Raw genomic sequence first — 22,713 nt, forward strand, 5'->3', positions numbered from 1 at the left:
CTTTCCAGATTTCATCTGAGGATATTACCTTTTTCACCATAGCCCTCTATGGGCTTCCAAATATCCCTTTGCCAATTCCACAAGAACTGTCTTAGCGAAAGGCTTCTTGAGGGGAAAGCTGTAACTCTGTGAGGTGATTTCACAGAAAACAAAGAAGTTTCTCAGAAAGCTTGTTTCTATTTGTTATCGGAGGATATTTCCTTTGGCCCTATAGACTTCAAAGGGATCCGAAATATCTGTTCTCAGATTCCACAGAAATAAGGCTAGCAAAGAGATGCACGAAATACAGATGTAACTCTGTGAGATGAATTAACAGAACACTAAGCAGTTTCTCAGAAAGCTTCTTTCCAGATTTCATCTGAGGATATTTCCTTTTTCACCATAGCCCTCTATGGGCTTCCAAATATCACTTTGCCAATTCCACAAGAACTGTCTTAGCGAAAGTCTTCTTGAGGGGAAAGCTGTAACTCTGAGAGATGATTTCACAGAACACAAAGAAGTTTCTCAGAAAGCTTCTTTCTCTTTGTTATCGGAGGATATTTCCTTTCGCCCTATAGTCTTCAAAGGGATCCGAAATATCTGTTCTCAGATTCCACAGAAATAAGGCTAGCAAAGAGATGCACGAAATACAGATGTAACTCTGTGAGATGAATTAACAGAACACTAAGCAGTTTCTCAGAAAGCTTCTTTCCAGATTTCATCTGAGGATATTTCCTTTTTCACCATAGCCCTCTATGGGCTTCCAAATATCACTTTGCCAATTCCACAAGAACTGTCTTAGCGAAAGGCTTCTTGAGGGGAAAGCTGTAACTCTGTGAGATGATTTCACAAAACACAAAGTAGTTTCTCAGTAAGCTTCTTTCTCTTTGTTATCGGAGGATATTTCCTTTGGCCCTTTAGTCTTTAAAGGGATCCGAAATATCTGTTCTCAGATTCCACAGAAATAAGGCTAGCAAAGAGATCCACGAAATACAGATGTAACTCTGTGAGTGGAAGTCACACATCACAGAGCAGTTTCTCAGAAAGCTTCTTTCCAGATTACATCTGAACATATTTCCTTTTTCACCATAGCCCTCTATGGGCTTCCAAATATCACTTTGCCAATTCCACAAGAACTGTCTTAGCGAAAGGCTTCTTGAGGGGAAAGCTGTAACTCTGTGAGATGATTTCACAGAACACAGAGAAGTTTCTCACTAAGCTTCTTTCTATTTGTTATCGGAGGATATTTCCTTTGGCCCTATAGTCTTCAAAGGGATCCGAAATATCTGTTCTCAAATTCCACGGAAATAAGGCTAGCAAAGAGATCCACGAAATACAGATGTAACTCTGTGAGTGGAAGTCACACTTCACAGAGCAGTTTCTCAGAAAGCTTCTTTCCAGATTTCATCTGAGGATATTTCCTTTTTCACCATAGCCCTCTAAGGGCTTCCAAATATCACTTTGCCAATTCCACAAGAACTGTCTTAGCGAAAGGCTTCTTGAGGGGAAAGCTGTAACTCTGTGAGATGATTTCACAGAACACAAAGAATTTTCTCAGAAAGCTTCTTTCTGTTTGTTATCGGAGGATATTTCCTTTGGCCCTATTGTCTTCAAAGGGATCCGAAATATCTGTTCTCAGATTCCACAGAAATAAAGCTAGCAAAGAGATCCACGAAATACAGATGTAACTCTGTGAGATGAATTAACAGAACACTAAGCAGTTTCTCAGAAAGCTTCTTTCCAGATTTCATCTGAGGATATTTCCTTTTTCACCATAGCCCTCTATGGGCTTCCAAATATCACTTTGCCAATTCCACAAGAACTGTCTTAGCGAAAGGCTTCTTGAGGGGAAAGCTGTAACTCTGAGAGATGATTTCACAGAACACAAAGAAGTTTCTCAGAAAGCTTCTTTCTCTTTGTTATCAGAGGATATTTCCTTTGGCCCTATAGTCTTCAAAGGGATCCGAAATATCTGTTCTCAGATTCCACAGATATAAGGCTTGCAAAGAGATGCACGAAATACAGATGTAACTCTGTGAGATGAATTAACAGAACAGTAAGGAGTTTCTCAGAAAGCTTCTTTCCAGATTTCATCTGAGGATATTTCCTTTTTCACCATAGCCCTCTATGGGCTTCCACATATCACTTTGCCAATTCCACAAGAACTGTCTTAGCGAAAGACTTCTTGCGAGGAAAGCTGTAACTCTGTGAGATGATTTCACAGAACACAAAGAAGTATCTCAGAAACCTTCTTTCTCTTTGTTATCGGAGGATATTTCCTTTGGCCCTATAGACTTCAAAGGGATCCGAAATATCTGTTCTCAGATACCACAGAAATAAGTCTAGCAAAGAGATCCACGAAATACAGATGTAAATCTGTGAGTGGAAGTCACACATCACAGAGCAGTTTCTCAGAAAGCTTCTTTCCAGATTTCATCTGAGGATATTTCCTTTTTCACCATAGCCCTCTATGGGCTTCCAAATATCACTTTGCCAATTCCACAAGAACTGTCTTAGCGAAAGGCTTCTTGAGGGGAAAGCTGTAACTCTGTGAGATGATTTCACAGAACACAAAGAAGTTTCTCAGTAAGCTTCTTTCTATTTGTTATCGGAGGATATTTCCTTTGGCCCTATAGTCTTCAAAGGGATCCGAAATATCTGTTCTCAGATTCCACAGAAATAAGGCTAACAAAGAGATCCACGAAATACAGATGTAACTCTATGAGTGGAAGTCACACTTCACAGAGCAGTTTCTCAGAAAGCTTCTTTCCAGATTTCATCTGAGGATATTTCCTTTTTCACCATAGCCCTCTATGGGCTTCCAAATATCACTTTGCCAATTCCACAAGAACTGTCTTAGCGAAAGGCTTCTTGAGGGGAAAGCTGTAACTCTGAGAGATGATTTCACAGAACACAAAGAAGTTTCTCAGAAAGCTTCTTTCTCTTTGTTATCGGAGGATATTTCCTTTGGCCCTATAGTCTTCAAAGGGATCTGAAATATCTGTTCTCAGATTCCACAGAAATAAGGTTTGCAAATAGATCCACGAAATACAGACGTAACTCTGTGAGATGAATTAACAGAACACTAAGCAGTTTCTCAGAAAGCTTCTTTCCAGATTTCATCTGAGGATATTTCCTTTTTCACCATAGCCCGCTATGGGCTTCCACATGTCACTTTGCCAATTCCACAAGAACAGTCTTAGCGAAAGGCTTCTCGAGAGGAAAGCTGTAACTCTGTGAGATGATTTCACAGAACACAAAGAAGTATCTCAGAAAGCTTCTTTCTCTTTGTTATCGGAGGATATTTCCTTTGGCCCTATAGTCGTCAAAGGGATCCGAAATATGTGTTCTCAAATACCACAGAAATAAGGCTAGCAAAGAGATCCACGAAATACAGATGTAACTCTGTGAGTGGAAGTCACACATCACAGAGCAGTTTCTCAGAAAGCTTCTTTCCAGATTTCATCTGAGGATATTTCCTTTTTCACCATAGCCTTCTATGGGCTTCCAAATATCACTTTGCCAATTCCACAAGAACTGTCTTAGCGAAAGGCTTCTTGAGGGGAAAGCTGTAACTCTGTGAGATGATTTCACAGAACACAAAGAAGTTTCTCAGTAAGCTTCTTTCTATTTGTTATCGGAGGATATTTCCTTTGGCCCTATAGTCTTCAAAGGGATCCTAAATATCTGTTCTCAGATTCCACAGAAATAAGGCTAGCAAAGAGATCCACGAAATACAGATGTAACTCTGTGAGTGGAAGTCACACTTCACAGAGCAATTTCTCAGAAAACTTCTTTCCAGATTTCATCTGAGGATATTTCCTTTTTCACCATAGCCCTCTATGGGCTTCCAAATATCACTTTGCCAATTCCACAAGAACTGTCTTAGCGAAAGGCTTCTTGAGGGGAGAGATGTAACTCTGTGAGATGATTTCACAGAACACAAAGAAGTTTCTCAGAAAGGTTCTTTCTGTTTGTTATCGGAGGATATTTCCTTTGGCCCTATAGTCTTCAAAGGGATCCGAAATATCTGTTCTCAGATTCCACAGAAATAAGGCTAGCAAAGAGATCCACGAAATACAGATGTAACTCTGTGAGATGAATTAACAGAACACTAAGCAGTTTCTCAGAAAGCTTCTTTCCAGATTTCATCTGAGGACATTTCCTTTTTCACCATAGCCTCTATGGGCTTCCAAATATCACTTTGCCAATTCCACAAGAACTGTCTTAGCGAAAGGCTTCTTGAGGGGAAAGCTGTAACTCTGAGAGATGATTTCACAGAACACAAAGAAGTTTCTCAGAAAGCTTCTTTCTCTTTGTTATCGGAGGATATTTCCTTTGGCCCTATAGTCTTCAAAGGGATCCGAAATATCTGTTCTCAGATTCCACAGAAAAAATGCTTGCAAAGAGATACACGAAATACAGATGTAACTCTGTGAGATGAATTAACAGAACACTAAGCAGTTTCTCAGAAAGCTTCTTTCCAGATTTCATCTGAGGATATTTCCTTTTTCACCATAGCCCTCTAGGGGGTTCCACATATCACTTTGCCAATTCCACAAGAACTGTCTTAGCGAAAGGCTTCTTGAGAGGAAAGCTGTAACTCTGTGAGATGATTTCACAGAACACAAAGAAGTATCTCAGAAAGCTTCTTTCTCTTTGTTATCGGAGGATATTTCCTTTGGCCCTATAGTCTTCAAAGGGATCCGAAATATCTGTTCTCAGATACCACAGAAATAAGGCTAGCAAAGACATCCACGAAATACAGATGTAACTCTGTGAGTGGAAGTCACACATCACAGAGCAGTTTCTCAGAAAGCTTCTTTCCAGATTTCATCTGAGGATATTTCCTTTTTCACCATAGCCCTCTATGGGCTTCCAAATATCACTTTGCCAATTCCACAAGAACTGTGTTAGCGAAAGGCTTCTTGAGGGGAAAGCTGTAACTCTGTGAGATGATTTCACAGAACACAAAGAAGTTTCTCAGTAAGCTTCTTTCTATTTGTTATCGGAGGATATTTCCTTTGGCCCTATAGTCTTCAAAGGGATCCGAAATATCTGTTCTCAGATTCCACAGAAATAAGGCTAGCAAAGAGATCCACGAAATACAGATGTAACTCTGTGAGTGGAAGTCACACTTCACAGAGCAGTTTCTCAGAAAGCTTCTTTCCAGATTTCATCTGATGATATTTCCTTTTTCACCATAGCCCTCTATGGGCTTCCAAATATCACTTTGCCAATTCCACAAGTACTGTCTTAGAGAAAGGCTTCTTGAGGGGAAAGCTGTAACTCTGTGAGATGATTTCACAGAACACAAAGAAGTTTCTCAGAAAGCTTCTTTCTCTTTGTTATCGGAGGATATTTCCTTTGGCCCTATAGTCTTCAAAGGGATCCGAAATATCTGTTCTCAGATTTCACAGAAATAAGGCTAGCAAAGAGATGCACGAAATACAGATGTAACTCTGTGTGATGAATTAACAGAACACTAAGCAGTTTCTCAGAAAGCTTCTTTCCAGATTTCATCTGAGGATATTTCCTTTTTCACCATAGCCCTCTATGGGCTTCCAAATATCACTTTGCCAATTCCACAAGAACTGTCTTAGCGAAAGGCTTCTTGAGGGGAAAGCTGTAACTCTGAGAGATGATTTCACAGAACACAAAGAAGTTTCTCAGAAAGCTTCTTTCTCTTTGTTATCGGAGGATATTTCCTTTGGCCCTATAGTCTTCAAAGGGATCTGAAATATCTGTTCTCAGATTCCACAGAAATAAGGCTTGCAAAGAGATCCACGAAATACAGATGTAACTCTGTGAGATGAATTAACATAACACTAAGCAGTTTCTCAGAAAGCTTCTTTCCAGATTTCATCTGAGGATATTTCCTTTTTCACCATAGCCCTCTATGGGCTTCCACATATCACTTTGCCAATTCCACAAGAACTGTCTTAGCGAAAGGCTTCTTGAGAGAAAAGCTGTAACTCTGTGAGATGATTTCACAGAACACAAAGAAGTATCTCAGAAAGCTTCTTTCTCTTTGTTATCGGAGGATATTTCCTTTGGCCCTATAGTCTTCAAAGGGATCCGAAATATCTGTTCTCAGATTCCACAGAAATAAGGCTAGCAAAGAGATCCACGAAATACAGATGTAACTCTGTGAGTGGAAGTCACACATCACAGAGCAGTTTCTCAGAAAGCTTCTCCAGATTTCATCTGAGGATATTTCCTTTTTCACCATTGCCCTCTATGGGCTTCCAAATATCTCTTTGCCAATTCCACAAGAACTATCTTAGCGAAAGGCTTCTTGAGGGGAAAGCTGTAACTCTGTGAGATGATTTCACAGAACACAAAGAAGTTTCTCAGTAAGCTTCTTTCTGTTTGTTATCGGAGGATATTTCCTTTGGCCCTATAGTCTTCAAAGGGATCCGAAATATCTGTTCTCAGATTCCACAGAAATAAGGCTAGCAAAGAGATCCATGAAATACAGATGTAACTCTGTGAGATGAATTAACAGAACACTAAGCAGTTTCTCAGAAAGCTTCTTTCCAGATTTCATCTGAGGATATTTCCGTTTTCACCATAGCCCTCTAAGGGCTTCCAAATATCACTTTGCCAATTCCACAAGAACTGTCTTAGCGAAAGGCTTCTTGAGGGGAAAGCTGTAACTCTGTGAGATGATATCACAGAACACAAAGAAGTTTCTCAGAAAGCTTCTTTCTGTTTGTTATCGGAGGATATTTCCTTTGGCCCTATAGTCTTCAAAGGGATCCGAAATATCTGTTCTCAGATTCCACAGAAATAAGGCTAGCAAAGAGATCCACGAAATACAGATGTAACTCTGTGAGATGAATTAACAGAACACCAAGCAGTTTCTCAGAAAGCTTCTTTCCAGATTTCATCTGAGGATATTTCCTTTTGCAATTTAGCCCTCTATGGGCTTCCAAATATCAGTTTGCCAATTCCACAAGAACTGTCTTAGCGAAAGGCTTCTGGAGGGGAAAGCTGTAACTCTCTGAGATGATTTCACAGATCACAAAGAAGTTTCTCAGAAAGATTCTTTCTGCTTGTTATTGGAGGATATTTCCTTTGGCCCTATAGTCTTCAAAGGGATCTGAAATATCTGTTCTCAGATTCCACAGAAATAAGACTTGCAAAGAGATCCACGAAATACAGATGTAACTCTGTGAGATGAATTAACAGAACACTAAGCAGTTTCTCAGAAAGCTTCTTTCCAGATTTCATCTGAGGATATTTCCTTTTTCACCATAGCCCTCTATGGGCTTCCACATATCACTTTGCCAATTCCACAAGAACTGTCTTAGCGAAAGGCTTCTTGAGAGGAAAGCTGTAACTCTGTGAGATGATTTCACAGAACACAAAGAAGTATCTCAGAAACCTTCTTTCTCTTTGTTATCAGAGGATATTTCCTTTGGCCCTATAGTCTTCAAAGGGATCCGAAATATCTGTTCTCAGATTCCACAGAAATAAGGCTAGCAAAGAGATCCACGAAACACAGATGTAACTCTGTGAGTGGAAGTCACACATCACAGAGTAGTTTCTCAGAAAGCTTCTTTCCAGATTTCATCTGAGGATATTTCCTTTTTCAACATAGCCCTCTATGGGCTTCCAAATATCACTTTGCCAATTCCACAAGAACTGTCTTAGCGAAAGGCTTCTTGAGGGGAAAGCTGTAACTCTGTGAGATGATTTCACAGAACACAAAGAAGTTTCTCAGTAAGCTTCTTTCTATTTGTTATCGGAGGATATTTCCTTTGGCCCTATAGTCTTCAAAGGGATCCGAAATATCTGTTCTCAGAATCCACAGAAATAAGGCTAGCAAAGAGATCCACGAAATACAGATGTAACTCTGTGAGTGGAAGTCACACTTCACAGAGCAGTTTCTCAGAAAGCTTCTTTCCAGATTTCATCTGAGGATATTTCCTTTTTCACCATAGCCCTCTATGGGCTTCCAAATATCACTTTGCCAATTCCACAAGAACTATCTTAGCGAAAGGCTTCTTGAGGTGAAAGCTGTAAATCTGAGAGATGATTTCACAGAACACAAAGAAGTTTCTCAGTAAGCTTCTTTCTCTTTGTTATCGGAGGATATTTCCTTTGGCCCTATAATCTTCAAAGGGATCTGAAATATCTGTTCTCAGATTCCACAGAAATAAGACTTGCAGAGAGATCCACGAAATACAGATGTAACTCTGTGAGATGAATTAACAGAACACTAAGCAGTTTCTCAGAAAGCTTCTTTCCAGATTTCATCTGAGGATATTTCCTTTTTCACCATAGCCCTCTAGGGGCTTCCACATATCACTTTGCCAATTCCACAAGAACTGTCTTAGCGAAAGGCTTCATGAGAGGAAAGCTGTAACTCTGCGAGATGATTTCACAGAACACAAAGAAGTTTCTCAGAAAGCTTCTTTCTGTTTGTTATCGGAGGATATTTTCTTTGGCCCCATAGTCTTCAAAGGGATCCGAAATATCTGTTTTCAGATTCCACAGAAATAAGGCTATCAAAGAGATCCACGAAATACAGATGTAACTCTGTGAGATGAATCAGCAGAACACTAAGCAGTTTCTCAGAAAGCTTCTTTCCAGATTTCATCTGAGGATATTTCCTTTTTCACCATAGCCCTCTAAGGGCTTCCAAATATCACTTTACTAATTCCACAAGAACTGTCTTAGCGAAAGGCTTCTTGAGGGGAAAGCTGTAACTCTGTGAGATGATTTCACAGAACACAAAGAAGTTTCTCAGAAAGCTTCTTTCTCTTTGTTATCGGAGGATATTTCCTTTGGCCCTATAGTCTTCAAAGGGATCCGAAATATCTGTTCTCAGATTTCACAGAAATAAGGCTAGCAAAGAGGTACACGAAATACAGATGTAACTCTGTGAGAAGAATTAACAGAACACTAAGCAGTTTCTCAGAAAGCTTCTTTCCAGATTTCACCTGAGGATATTTCCTTTGTCACCATAGCCCTGTATGGGCTTCCAAATATCACTTTGCCAATATCACAAGAACTGTCTTAGCGAAAGGCTTCTTGAGGGGAAAGCTGTAACTCTGAGAGATGATTTCACAGAACACAAAGAAGTTTCTCAGAAAGCTTCTTTCTCTTTGTTATCGGAGGATATTTCCTTTGGCCCTATAGTCTTCAAAGGGATCCGAAATATCTGTTCTCAGATACCACAGAAATAAGGCTAGCAAAGAGATGCACGAAATACAGATGTAACTCTGTGAGTGGAAGTCACACATCACAGAGCAGTTTCTCAGAAAGCTTCTTTCCAGATTTCATCTGAGGATATTTCCTTTTTCACCATAGCCCTCTATGGGCTTCCAAATATCACTTTGCCAATTCCACAAGAACTGTCTTAGCGAAAGGCTTCTTGAGTGGAAAGCTTTAACTCTGTGAGATGATTTCACAGAACACAAAGAAGTTTCTCAGTAAGCTTCTTTATATTTGTTATCGGAGGATATTTCCTTTGGTCCTATAGTCTTCAAAGGGATCCGAAATATCTGTTCTCAGATTCCACAGAAATAAGGCTAGCAAAGAGATCCACGAAATACAGATGTAACTCTGTGAGTGGAAGTCACAATTCACAGAGCAGTTTCTCAGAAAGCTTCTTTCCAGATTTCATCTGAGGATATTTCCTTTTTCACTATAGCCCTCTATGGGCTTCCAAATATCACTTTGCCAATTCCACAAGAACTGTCTTATCGAAAGGCTTCTTGAGGGGAAAGCTGTAACTCTGTGAGATGATTTCACAGAACACAAAGAAGTATCTCAGAAAGCTTCTATCTCTTTGTTATCGGAGGATATATCGTTTGGCCCTATAGTCTTCAAAAGGATCCAAAATATCTGTTCTCAGATTCCACAGAAATAAGGCTAGCAAAGAGATCCACGAAATACAGATGTTACTCTCTGAGATGAATTAACAGAACACTAAGCAGTTTCTCAGAAAGCTTCTTTCCAGATTTCATCTGAGGATATTTCCTTTTTCACCATAGCCCTCTATGGGCTTCCAAATATCACTTTGCCAATTCCACAAGAACTGTCTTAGCGAAAGGCTTCTTGAGGGGAAAGCTGTAACTCTGTGAGATGATTTCGCAGAACACTAAGAAGTTTCTCAGTAAGTTTCTTTCTATTTGTTATCGGAGGATATTTCCTTTGGCCCTATAGTCTTCAAAGGGATCCGAAATATCTGTTCTCAGATTCCACAGAAATAAGGCTAGCAAAGAGATCCACGAAATACAGATGTAACTCTGTGAGTGGAAGTCACACTTCACAGAGCAGTTTCTCAGAAATCTTCTTTCCAGATTTCATCTGAGGATATTTCCTTTTTCACCATAGACCTATAAGGGCTTCCAAATATCACTTTGCCAATTCCAGAAAAACTGTCTTAGGGAAAGGCTTCTTGAGGGGAAAGCTGTAACTCTGTGAGATGATTTCACAGAACACAAAGAAGTTTCTCAGAAAGCTTCTTTCTGTTTGTTATCGGAGGATATTTCTTTGGCCCTATAGTCTTCAAAGGGATCCGAAATATCTGTTCTCAGATCCCACAGATATAAGGCTTGAAAAGAGATCCACGAAATACAGATGTAACTCTGTGAGTGGAAGTCACACATCACAGAGCAGTTTCTCAGAAAGCTTCTTTCCAGATTTCATCTGAGGATATTTCCTTTTTCACCATAGCCCTCTATGGGCTTCCAAATATCACTTTGCCAATTCCACAAGAACTGTCTTAGCGAAAGGCTTCTTGAGGGGAAAGCTGTAACTCTGTGAGATGATTTCACAGAACACAAAGAAGTTTCTCAGAAAGCTTCTTTCTGTTTGTTATCGGAGGATATTTCCTTTGGCCCTATAGTTTTCAAAGGGATCCGAAATATCTGTTCTCAGATTCCACAGAAATAAGGCTAGCAAAGAGATCCACGAAATACAGATGTAACTCTGTGAGATGAATTAACAGAACACTAAGCAGTTTCTCAGGAATCTTCTTTCCAGATTTCATCTGAGGATATTTCCTTTTTCACCATAGCCCTCTATGGGCTTCCAAATATCACTTTGCCAATTCCACAAGAACTGTCTTAGCTAAAGGCTTCTTGAGGGGAAAGCTGTAACTCTGTGAGATGATTTCACAGAACACAAAGAAGTTTCTCAGAAAGCTTCTTTCTGTTTGTTATCGGAGGATATTTTCTTTGGCCCCATAGTCTTCAAAGGGATCCGAAATATCTGTTCTCAGATTCCACAGAAATAAGGCTAGCAAAGAGATCCACGAAATACAGATGTAACTCTGTGAGATGAATCAACAGAACACTAAGCAGTTTCTCAGAAAGCTTCTTTCCAGATTTCATCTGAGGATATTTCGTTTTTCACCATAGCCCTCTAAGGGCTTCCAAATATCACTTTACAAATTCCACAAGAACTGTCTTAGCGAAAGGCTTCTTGAGGGGAAAGCTGTAACTCTGTGAGATGATTTCACAGAACACAAAGAAGTTTCTCAGAAAGCTTCTTTCTGTTTGTTATCGGAGGATATTTCTTTGGCCCTATAGTCTTCAAAGGGATCCGAAATATCTGTTCTCAGATTCCACAGAAATAAGGCTTGAAAAGAGATCCACGAAATACAGATGTAACTCTGTGAGTGGAAGTCACACATCACAGAGCAGTTTCTCAGAAAGCTTCTTTCCATATTTCATCTGAGGATATTTCCTATTTCACAATAGCCCTCTATGGGCTTCCAAATATCACTTTGCCAATTCCACAAGAACTGTCTTAGCGAAAGGCTTCTTGAGGGGAAAGCTGTAACTCTGTGAGATGATTTCACAGAACACAAAGAAGTTTCTCAGAAAGCTTCTTTCTCATTGTTATCGGAGGATATTTCCTTTGGCCCTATAGTCTTCAAAGGGATCCGAAATATCTGTTCTCAGATACCACAGAAATAAGGCTAGCAAAGAGATCCACGAAATACAGATGTAAATCTGTGAGTGGAAGTCACACATCACAGAGCAGTTTCTCAGAAAGCTTCTTTCCAGATTTCATCTGAGGATATTTCCTTTTTCACCATAGCCCTCTATGGGCTTCCAAATATCACTTTGCCAATTCCACAAGAACTGTCTTAGCGAAAGGCTTCTTGAGGGGAAAGCTGTAACTCTGTGAGATGATTTCACAGAACACAAAGAAGTTTCTCAGTAAGCTTCTTTCTATTTGTTATCGGAGGATATTTCCTTTGGCCCTATAGTCTTCAAAGGGATCCGAAATATCTGTTCTCAGTTTCCACAGAAATAAGGCTAGCAAAGAGATCCAAGAAATACAGATGTAACTCTGTGAGTGGAAGTCACACTTCACAGAGCAGTTTCTCAGAAAGCTTCTTTCCAGATTTCATCTGAGGATATTTCCTTTTTCACCATAGCCCTCTATGGGCTTCCAAATATCACTTTGCCAATTCCACAAGAACTGTCTTAGCGAAAGGCTTCTTGAGGGGAAAGCTGTAACTCTGTGAGATGATTTCACAGAACACAAAGAAGTTTCTCAGAAAGCTTCTTTCTGTTTGTTATCGGAGGATATTTCCTTTGGCCCTATAGTCTTCAAAGGGATCCGAAATATCTGTTCTCAGATTCCACAGAAATAAGGCTAGCAAAGAGATCCACGAAATACAGATGTAACTCTGTAAGTGGAAGTCACACATCACAGAACAGTTTCTCAGAAAGCTTCTTTCCAGATTTCATCTGAGGATATTTCCTTTTTTAACCATAGCACTCTATGGGCTTCCAAATATCACTTTGCCAATTCCACAAGAACTGTCTTAGCGAAAGGCTTCTTGAGGGGAAAGGTGTAACTCTGAGAGATGATTTCACAGAACACAAAGAAGTTTCTCAGAAAGCTTCTTTCTCTTTGTTATCGGAGGATATTTCCTTTGGCCCTATAGTCTTCAAAGGGATCCGAAATATCTGTTCTCAGATTCCACAGAAATAAGGCTTGAAAAGAGATCCACGAAATACAGATGTAACTCTGTGAGATGAATTAACAGAACAGTAAGCAGTTTCTCAGAAAGCTTGTTTGCAGATTTCATCTGAGGATATTTCCTTTTTCACCATAGCCCTCTATGGGCTTCCACATATCACTTTGCCAATTCCACAAGAACTGTCTTAGCGAAAGGCTTCTTGAGAAGAAAGCTGTAACTCTGTGAGATGATTTCACAGAACACAAAGAAGTATCTCAGAAAGCTTCTTTCTCTTTGTTATCGGAGGATATTTCCTTTGGCCCTATAGTCTTCAAAGGGATCCGAAATATCTGTTCTCAGATACCACAGAAATAAGGCTAGCAAAGAGATCCACGAAATACAGATGTAACTCTCTGAGTGGAAGTCACATCACAGAGCAGTTTCTCAGAAAGCTTCTTTCCAGATTTCATCTGAGGATATTTCCTTTTTCACCATAGCCCTCTATGGGCTTCCAAATATCCCTTTGCCAATTCCACAAGAACTGTCTTAGCGAAAGGCTTCTTGAGGGGAAAGCTGTAACTCTGTGAGGTGATTTCACAGAAAACAAAGAAGTTTCTCAGAAAGCTTCTTTCTATTTGTTATCGGAGGATATTTCCTTTGGCCCTATAGACTTCAAAGGGATCCGAAATATCTGTTCTCAGATTCCACAGAAATAAGGCTAGCAAAGAGATGCACGAAATACAGATGTAACTCTGTGAGATGAATTAACAGAACACTAAGCAGTTTCTCAGAAAGCTTCTTTCCAGATTTCATCTGAGGATATTTCCTTTTTCACCATAGCCCTCTATGGGCTTCCAAATATCACTTTGCCAATTCCACAAGAACTGTCTTAGCGAAAGTCTTCTTGAGGGGAAAGCTGTAACTCTGAGAGATGATTTCACAGAACACAAAGAAGTTTCTCAGAAAGCTTCTTTCTCTTTGTTATCGGAGGATATTTCCTTTCGCCCTATAGTCTTCAAAGGGATCCGAAATATCTGTTCTCAGATTCCACAGAAATAAGGCTAGCAAAGAGATGCACGAAATACAGATGTAACTCTGTGAGATGAATTAACAGAACACTGAGCAGTTTCTCAGAAAGCTTCTTTCCAGATTTCATCTGAGGATATTTCCTTTTTCACCATAGCCCTCTATGGGCTTCCAAATATCACTTTGCCAATTCCACAAGAACTGTCTTAGCGAAAGGCTTCTTGAGGGGAAAGCTGTAACTCTGTGAGATGATTTCACAAAACACAAAGTAGTTTCTCAGTAAGCTTCTTTCTCTTTGTTATCGGAGGATATTTCCTTTGGCCCTTTAGTCTTTAAAGGGATCCGAAATATCTGTTCTCAGATTCCACAGAAATAAGGCTAGCAAAGAGATCCACGAAATACAGATGTAACTCTGTGAGTGGAAGTCACACATCACAGAGCAGTTTCTCAGAAAGCTTCTTTCCAGATTACATCTGAGCATATTTCCTTTTTCACCATAGCCCTCTATGGGCTTCCAAATATCACTTTGCCAATTCCACAAGAACTGTCTTAGCGAAAGGCTTCTTGAGGGGAAAGCTGTAACTCTGTGAGATGATTTCACAGAACACAGAGAAGTTTCTCACTAAGCTTCTTTCTATTTGTTATCGGAGGATATTTCCTTTGGCCCTATAGTCTTCAAAGGGATCCGAAATATCTGTTCTCATATTCCACGGAAATAAGGCTAGCAAAGAGATCCACGAAATACAGATGTAACTCTGTGAGTGGAAGTCACACTTCACAGAGCAGTTTCTCAGAAAGCTTCTTTCCAGATTTCATCTGAGGATATTTCCTTTTTCACCATAGCCCTCTATGGGCTTCCAAATATCACTTTGCCAATTCCACAAGAACTGTCTTAGCGAAAGGCTTCTTGAGGGGAAAGCTGTAACTCTGTGAGATGATTTCACAGAACACAAAGAAGTTTCTCAGAAAGCTTCTTTCTGTTTGTTATCGGAGGATATTTCCTTTGGCCCTATAGTCTTCAAAGGGATCCGAAATATCTGTTCTCAGATTCCACAGAAATAAGGCTAGCAAAGAGATCCACGAAATACAGATGTAACTCTGTGAGTGGAAGTCACACATCACAGAGCAGTTTCTCAGAAAGCTTCTTTCCAGATTTCATCTGAGGATATTTCCTTTTTCACCATAGCCCTCTAAGGGCTTCCAAATATCACTTTGCCAATTCCACAAGAACTGTCTTAGCGAAAGGCTTCTTGAGGGGAAAGCTGTAACTCTGTGAGATGATTTCACAGAACACAAAGAATTTTCTCAGAAAGCTTCTTTCTGTTTGTTATCGGAGGATATTTCCTTTGGCCCTATTGTCTTCAAAGGGATCCGAAATATCTGTTCTCAGATTCCACAGAAATAAAGCTAGCAAAGAGATCCACGAAATACAGATGTAACTCTGTGAGATGAATTAACAGAACACTAAGCAGTTTCTCAGAAAGCTTCTTTCCAGATTTCATCTGAGGATATATCCTTTTTCACCATAGCCCTCTATGGGCTTCCAAATATCACTTTGCCAATTCCACAAGAACTGTCTTAGCGAAAGGCTTCTTGAGGGGAAAGCTGTAACTCTGAGAGATGATTTCACAGAACACAAAGAAGTTTCTCAGAAAGCTTCTTTCTCTTTGTTATCAGAGGATATTTCCTTTGGCCCTATAGTCTTCAAAGGGATCCGAAATATCTGTTCTCAGATTCCACAGATATAAGGCTTGCAAAGAGATCCACGAAATACAGATGTAACTCTGTGAGATGAATTAACAGAACAGTAAGGAGTTTCTCAGAAAGCTTCTTTCCAGATTTCATCTGAGGATATTTCCTTTTTCACCATAGCCCTCTATGGGCTTCCACATATCACTTTGCCAATTCCACAAGAACTGTCTTAGCGAAAGACTTCTTGCGAGGAAAGCTGTAACTCTGTGAGATGATTTCACAGAACACAAAGAAGTATCTCAGAAACCTTCTTTCTCTTTGTTATCGGAGGATATTTCCTTTGGCCCTATAGACTTCAAAGGGATCCGAAATATCTGTTCTCAGATACCACAGAAATAAGGCTAGCAAAGAGATCCACGAAATACAGATGTAAATCTGTGAGTGGAAGTCACACATCACAGAGCCGTTTCTCAGAAAGCTTCTTTCCAGATTTCATCTGAGGATATTTCCTTTTTCACCATAGCCCTCTATGGGCTTCCAAATATCACTTTGCCAATTCCACAAGAACTGTCTTAGCGAAAGGCTTCTTGAGGGGAAAGCTGTAACTCTGTGAGATGATTTCACAGAACACAAAGAAGTTTCTCAGTAAGCTTCTTTCTATTTGTTATCGGAGGATATTTCCTTTGGCCCTATAGTCTTCAAAGGGATCCGAAATATCTGTTCTCAGATTCCACAGAAATAAGGCTAGCAAAGAGATCCACGAAATACAGATGTAACTCTGTGAGTGGAAGTCACACTTCACAGAGCAGTTTCTCAGAAAACTTCTTTCCAGATTTCATCTGAGGATATTTCCTTTTTCACCATAGCCCTCTATGGGCTTCCAAATATCACTTTGCCAATTCCACAAGAACTGTCTTAGCGAAAGGCTTCTTGAGGGGAGAGATGTAACTCTGTGAGATGATTTCACAGAACACAAAGAAGTTTCTCAGAAAGGTTCTTTCTGTTTGTTATCGGAGGATATTTCCTTTGGCCCTATAGTCTTCAAAGGGATCCGAAATATCTGTTCTCAGATTCCACAGAAATAAGGCTAGCAAAGAGATCCACGAAATACAGATGTAACTCTGTGAGATGAATTAACAGAACACTAAGCAGTTTCTCAGAAAGCTTCTTTCCAGATTTCATCTGAGGACATTTCCTTTTTCACCATAGCCTCTATGGGCTTCCAAATATCACTTTGCCAATTCCACAAGAACTGTCTTAGCGAAAGGCTTCTTGAGGGGAAAGCTGTAACTCTGAGAGATGATTTCACAGAACACAAAGAAGTTTCTCAGAAAGCTTCTTTCTCTTTGTTATCGGAGGATATTTCCTTTGGCCCTATAGTCTTCAAAGGGATCCGAAATATCTGTTCTCAGATTCCACAGAAAAAATGCTTGCAAAGAGATACACGAAATACAGATGTAACTCTGTGAGATGAATTAAGAGAACACTAAGCAGTTTCTCAGAAAGCTTCTTTCCAGATTTCATCTGAGGATATTTCCTTTTTCACCATAGCCCTCTAGGGGGTTCCACATATCACTTTGCCAATTCCACAAGAACTGTCTTAGCGAAAGGCTTCTTGAGAGGAAAGCTGTAACTCTGTGAGATGATTTCACAGAACACAAAGAAGTATCTCAGAAAGCTTCTTTCTCTTTGTTATCGGAGGATATTTCCTTTGGCCCTATAGTCTTCAAAGGGATCCGAAATATCTGTTCTCAGATACCACAGAAATAAGGCTAGCAAAGAGATCCACGAAATACAGATGTAACTCTGTGAGTGGAAGTCACACATCACAGAGCAGTTTCTCAGAAAGCTTCTTTCCAGATTTCATCTGAGGATATTTCCTTTTTCACCATAGCCCTCTATGGGCTTCCAAATATCACTTTGCCAATTCCACAAGAACTGTGTTAGCGAAAGGCTTCTTGAGGGGAAAGCTGTAACTCTGTGAGATGATTTCACAGAACACAAAGAAGTTTCTCAGTAAGCTTCTTTCTATTTGTTATCGGAGGATATTTCCTTTGGCCCTATAGTCTTCAAAGGGATCCGAAATATCTGTTCTCAGATTCCACAGAAATAAGGCTAGCAAAGAGATCCACGAAATACAGATGTAACTCTGTGAGTGGAAGTCACACTTCACAGAGCAGTTTCTCAGAAAGCTTCTTTCCAGATTTCATCTGATGATATTTCCTTTTTCACCATAGCCCTCTATGGGCTTCCAAATATCACTTTGCCAATTCCACAAGTACTGTCTTAGAGAAAGGCTTCTTGAGGGGAAAGCTGTAACTCTGTGAGATGATTTCACAGAACACAAAGAAGTTTCTCAGAAAGCTTCTTTCTCTTTGTTATCGGAGGATATTTCCTTTGGCCCTATAGTCTTCAAAGGGATCCGAAATATCTGTTCTCAGATTTCACAGAAATAAGGCTAGCAAAGAGATGCACGAAATACAGATGTAACTCTGTGTGATGAATTAACAGAACACTAAGCAGTTTCTCAGAAAGCTTCTTTCCAGATTTCATCTGAGGATATTTCCTTTTTCACCATAGCCCTCTATGGGCTTCCAAATATCACTTTGCCAATTCCACAAGAACTGTCTTAGCGAAAGGCTTCTTGAGGGGAAAGCTGTAACTCTGAGAGATGATTTCACAGAACACAAAGAAGTTTCTCAGAAAGCTTCTTTCTCTTTGTTATTGGAGGATATTTCCTTTGGCCCTATAGTCTTCAAAGGGATCTGAAATATCTGTTCTCAGATTCCACAGAAATAAGGCTTGCAAAGAGATCCACGAAATACAGATGTAACTCTGTGAGATGAATTAACATAACACTAAGCAGTTTCTCAGAAAGCTTCTTTCCAGATTTCATCTGAGGATATTTCCTTTTTCACCATAGCCCTCTATGGGCTTCCACATATCACTTTGCCAATTCCACAAGAACTGTCTTAGCGAAAGGCTTCTTGAGAGAAAAGCTGTAACTCTGTGAGATGATTTCACAGAACACAAAGAAGTATCTCAGAAAGCTTCTTTCTCTTTGTTATCGGAGGATATTTCCTTTGGCCCTATAGTCTTCAAAGGGATCCGAAATATCTGTTCTCAGATTCCACAGAAATAAGGCTAGCAAAGAGATCCACGAAATACAGATGTAACTCTGTGAGTGGAAGTCACACATCACAGAGCAGTTTCTCAGAAAGCTTCTTTCCAGATTTCATCTGAGGATATTTCCTTTTTCACCATAGCCCTCTATGGGCTTCCAAATATCACTTTGCCAATTCCACAAGAACTGTCTTAGCGAAAGGCTTCTTGAGGGGAAAGCTGTAACTCTGTGAGATGATTTCACAGAACACAAAGAAGTTTCTCAGAAAGCTTCTTTCTGTTTGTTATCGGAGGATATTTCCTTTGGCCCTATAGTTTTCAAAGGGATCCGAAATATCTGTTCTCAGATTCCACAGAAATAAGGCTAGCAAAGAGATCCACGAAATACAGATGTAACTCTGTGAGATGAATTAACAGAACACTAAGCAGTTTCTCAGGAATCTTCTTTCCAGATTTCATCTGAGGATATTTCCTTTTTCACCATAGCCCTCTATGGGCTTCCAAATATCACTTTGCCAATTCCACAAGAACTGTCTTAGCTAAAGGCTTCTTGAGGGGAAAGCTGTAACTCTGTGAGATGATTTCACAGAACACAAAGAAGTTTCTCAGAAAGCTTCTTTCTGTTTGTTATCGGAGGATATTTTCTTTGGCCCCATAGTCTTCAAAGGGATCCGAAATATCTGTTCTCAGATTCCACAGAAATAAGGCTAGCAAAGAGATCCACGAAATACAGATGTAACTCTGTGAGATGAATCAACAGAACACTAAGCAGTTTCTCAGAAAGCTTCTTTCCAGATTTCATCTGAGGATATTTCGTTTTTCACCATAGCCCTCTAAGGGCTTCCAAATATCACTTTACAAATTCCACAAGAACTGTCTTAGCGAAAGGCTTCTTGAGGGGAAAGCTGTAACTCTGTGAGATGATTTCACAGAACACAAAGAAGTTTCTCAGAAAGCTTCTTTCTGTTTGTTATCGGAGGATATTTCTTTGGCCCTATAGTCTTCAAAGGGATCCGAAATATCTGTTCTCAGATTCCACAGAAATAAGGCTTGAAAAGAGATCCACGAAATACAGATGTAACTCTGTGAGTGGAAGTCACACATCACAGAGCAGTTTCTCAGAAAGCTTCTTTCCATATTTCATCTGAGGATATTTCCTATTTCACAATAGCCCTCTATGGGCTTCCAAATATCACTTTGCCAATTCCACAAGAACTGTCTTAGCGAAAGGCTTCTTGAGGGGAAAGCTGTAACTCTGTGAGATGATTTCACAGAACACAAAGAAGTTTCTCAGAAAGCTTCTTTCTCATTGTTATCGGAGGATATTTCCTTTGGCCCTATAGTCTTCAAAGGGATCCGAAATATCTGTTCTCAGATACCACAGAAATAAGGCTAGCAAAGAGATCCACGAAATACAGATGTAAATCTGTGAGTGGAAGTCACACATCACAGAGCAGTTTCTCAGAAAGCTTCTTTCCAGATTTCATCTGAGGATATTTCCTTTTTCACCATAGCCCTCTATGGGCTTCCAAATATCACTTTGCCAATTCCACAAGAACTGTCTTAGCGAAAGGCTTCTTGAGGGGAAAGCTGTAACTCTGTGAGATGATTTCACAGAACACAAAGAAGTTTCTCAGTAAGCTTCTTTCTATTTGTTATCGGAGGATATTTCCTTTGGCCCTATAGTCTTCAAAGGGATCCGAAATATCTGTTCTCAGTTTCCACAGAAATAAGGCTAGCAAAGAGATCCAAGAAATACAGATGTAACTCTGTGAGTGGAAGTCACACTTCACAGAGCAGTTTCTCAGAAAGCTTCTTTCCAGATTTCATCTGAGGATATTTCCTTTTTCACCATAGCCCTCTATGGGCTTCCAAATATCACTTTGCCAATTCCACAAGAACTGTCTTAGCGAAAGGCTTCTTGAGGGGAAAGCTGTAACTCTGTGAGATGATTTCACAGAACACAAAGAAGTTTCTCAGAAAGCTTCTTTCTGTTTGTTATCGGAGGATATTTCCTTTGGCCCTATAGTCTTCAAAGGGATCCGAAATATCTGTTCTCAGATTCCACAGAAATAAGGCTAGCAAAGAGATCCACGAAATACAGATGTAACTCTGTAAGTGGAATTCACACATCACAGAACAGTTTCTCAGAAAGCTTCTTTCCAGATTTCATCTGAGGATATTTCCTTTTTTAACCATAGCACTCTATGGGCTTCCAAATATCACTTTGCCAATTCCACAAGAACTGTCTTAGCGAAAGGCTTCTTGAGGGGAAAGGTGTAACTCTGAGAGATGATTTCACAGAACACAAAGAAGTTTCTCAGAAAGCTTCTTTCTCTTTGTTATCGGAGGATATTTCCTTTGGCCCTATAGTCTTCAAAGGGATCCGAAATATCTGTTCTCAGATTCCACAGAAATAAGGCTTGAAAAGAAATCCACGAAATACAGATGTAACTCTGTGAGATGAATTAACAGAACAGTAAGCAGTTTCTCAGAAAGCTTGTTTGCAGATTTCATCTGAGGATATTTCCTTTTTCACCATAGCCCTCTATGGGCTTCCACATATCACTTTGCCAATTCCACAAGAACTGTCTTAGCGAAAGGCTTCTTGAGAAGAAAGCTGTAACTCTGTGAGATGATTTCACAGAACACAAAGAAGTATCTCAGAAAGCTTCTTTCTCTTTGTTATCGGAGGATATTTCCTTTGGCCCTATAGTCTTCAAAGGGATCCGAAATATCTGTTCTCAGATACCACAGAAATAAGGCTAGCAAAGAGATCCACGAAATACAGATGTAACTCTCTGAGTGGAAGTCACATCACAGAGCAGTTTCTCAGAAAGCTTCTTTCCAGATTTCATCTGAGGATATTTCCTTTTTCACCATAGCCCTCTATGGGCTTCCAAATATCCCTTTGCCAATTCCACAAGAACTGTCTTAGCGAAAGGCTTCTTGAGGGGAAAGCTGTAACTCTGTGAGGTGATTTCACAGAAAACAAAGAAGTTTCTCAGAAAGCTTCTTTCTATTTGTTATCGGAGGATATTTCCTTTGGCCCTATAGACTTCAAAGGGATCCGAAATATCTGTTCTCAGATTCCACAGAAATAAGGCTAGCAAAGAGATGCACGAAATACAGATGTAACTCTGTGAGATGAATTAACAGAACACTAAGCAGTTTCTCAGAAAGCTTCTTTCCAGATTTCATCTGAGGATATTTCCTTTTTCACCATAGCCCTCTATGGGCTTCCAAATATCACTTTGCCAATTCCACAAGAACTGTCTTAGCGAAAGTCTTCTTGAGGGGAAAGCTGTAACTCTGAGAGATGATTTCACAGAACACAAAGAAGTTTCTCAGAAAGCTTCTTTCTCTTTGTTATCGGAGGATATTTCCTTTCGCCCTATAGTCTTCAAAGGGATCCGAAATATCTGTTCTCAGATTCCACAGAAATAAGGCTAGCAAAGAGATGCACGAAATACAGATGTAACTCTGTGAGATGAATTAACAGAACACTGAGCAGTTTCTCAGAAAGCTTCTTTCCAGATTTCATCTGAGGATATTTCCTTTTTCACCATAGCCCTCTATGGGCTTCCAAATATCACTTTGCCAATTCCACAAGAACTGTCTTAGCGAAAGGCTTCTTGAGGGGAAAGCTGTAACTCTGTGAGATGATTTCACAAAACACAAAGTAGTTTCTCAGTAAGCTTCTTTCTCTTTGTTATCGGAGGATATTTCCTTTGGCCCTTTAGTCTTTAAAGGGATCCGAAATATCTGTTCTCAGATTCCACAGAAATAAGGCTAGCAAAGAGATCCACGAAATACAGATGTAACTCTGTGAGTGGAAGTCACACATCACAGAGCAGTTTCTCAGAAAGCTTCTTTCCAGATTACATCTGAGCATATTTCCTTTTTCACCATAGCCCTCTATGGGCTTCCAAATATCACTTTGCCAATTCCACAAG

The sequence above is a fragment of the Macaca nemestrina genome, chromosome X (assembly GCF_043159975.1).
Source record: "Macaca nemestrina isolate mMacNem1 chromosome X, mMacNem.hap1, whole genome shotgun sequence".
Lineage (NCBI taxonomy): Eukaryota > Metazoa > Chordata > Mammalia > Primates > Cercopithecidae > Macaca > Macaca nemestrina.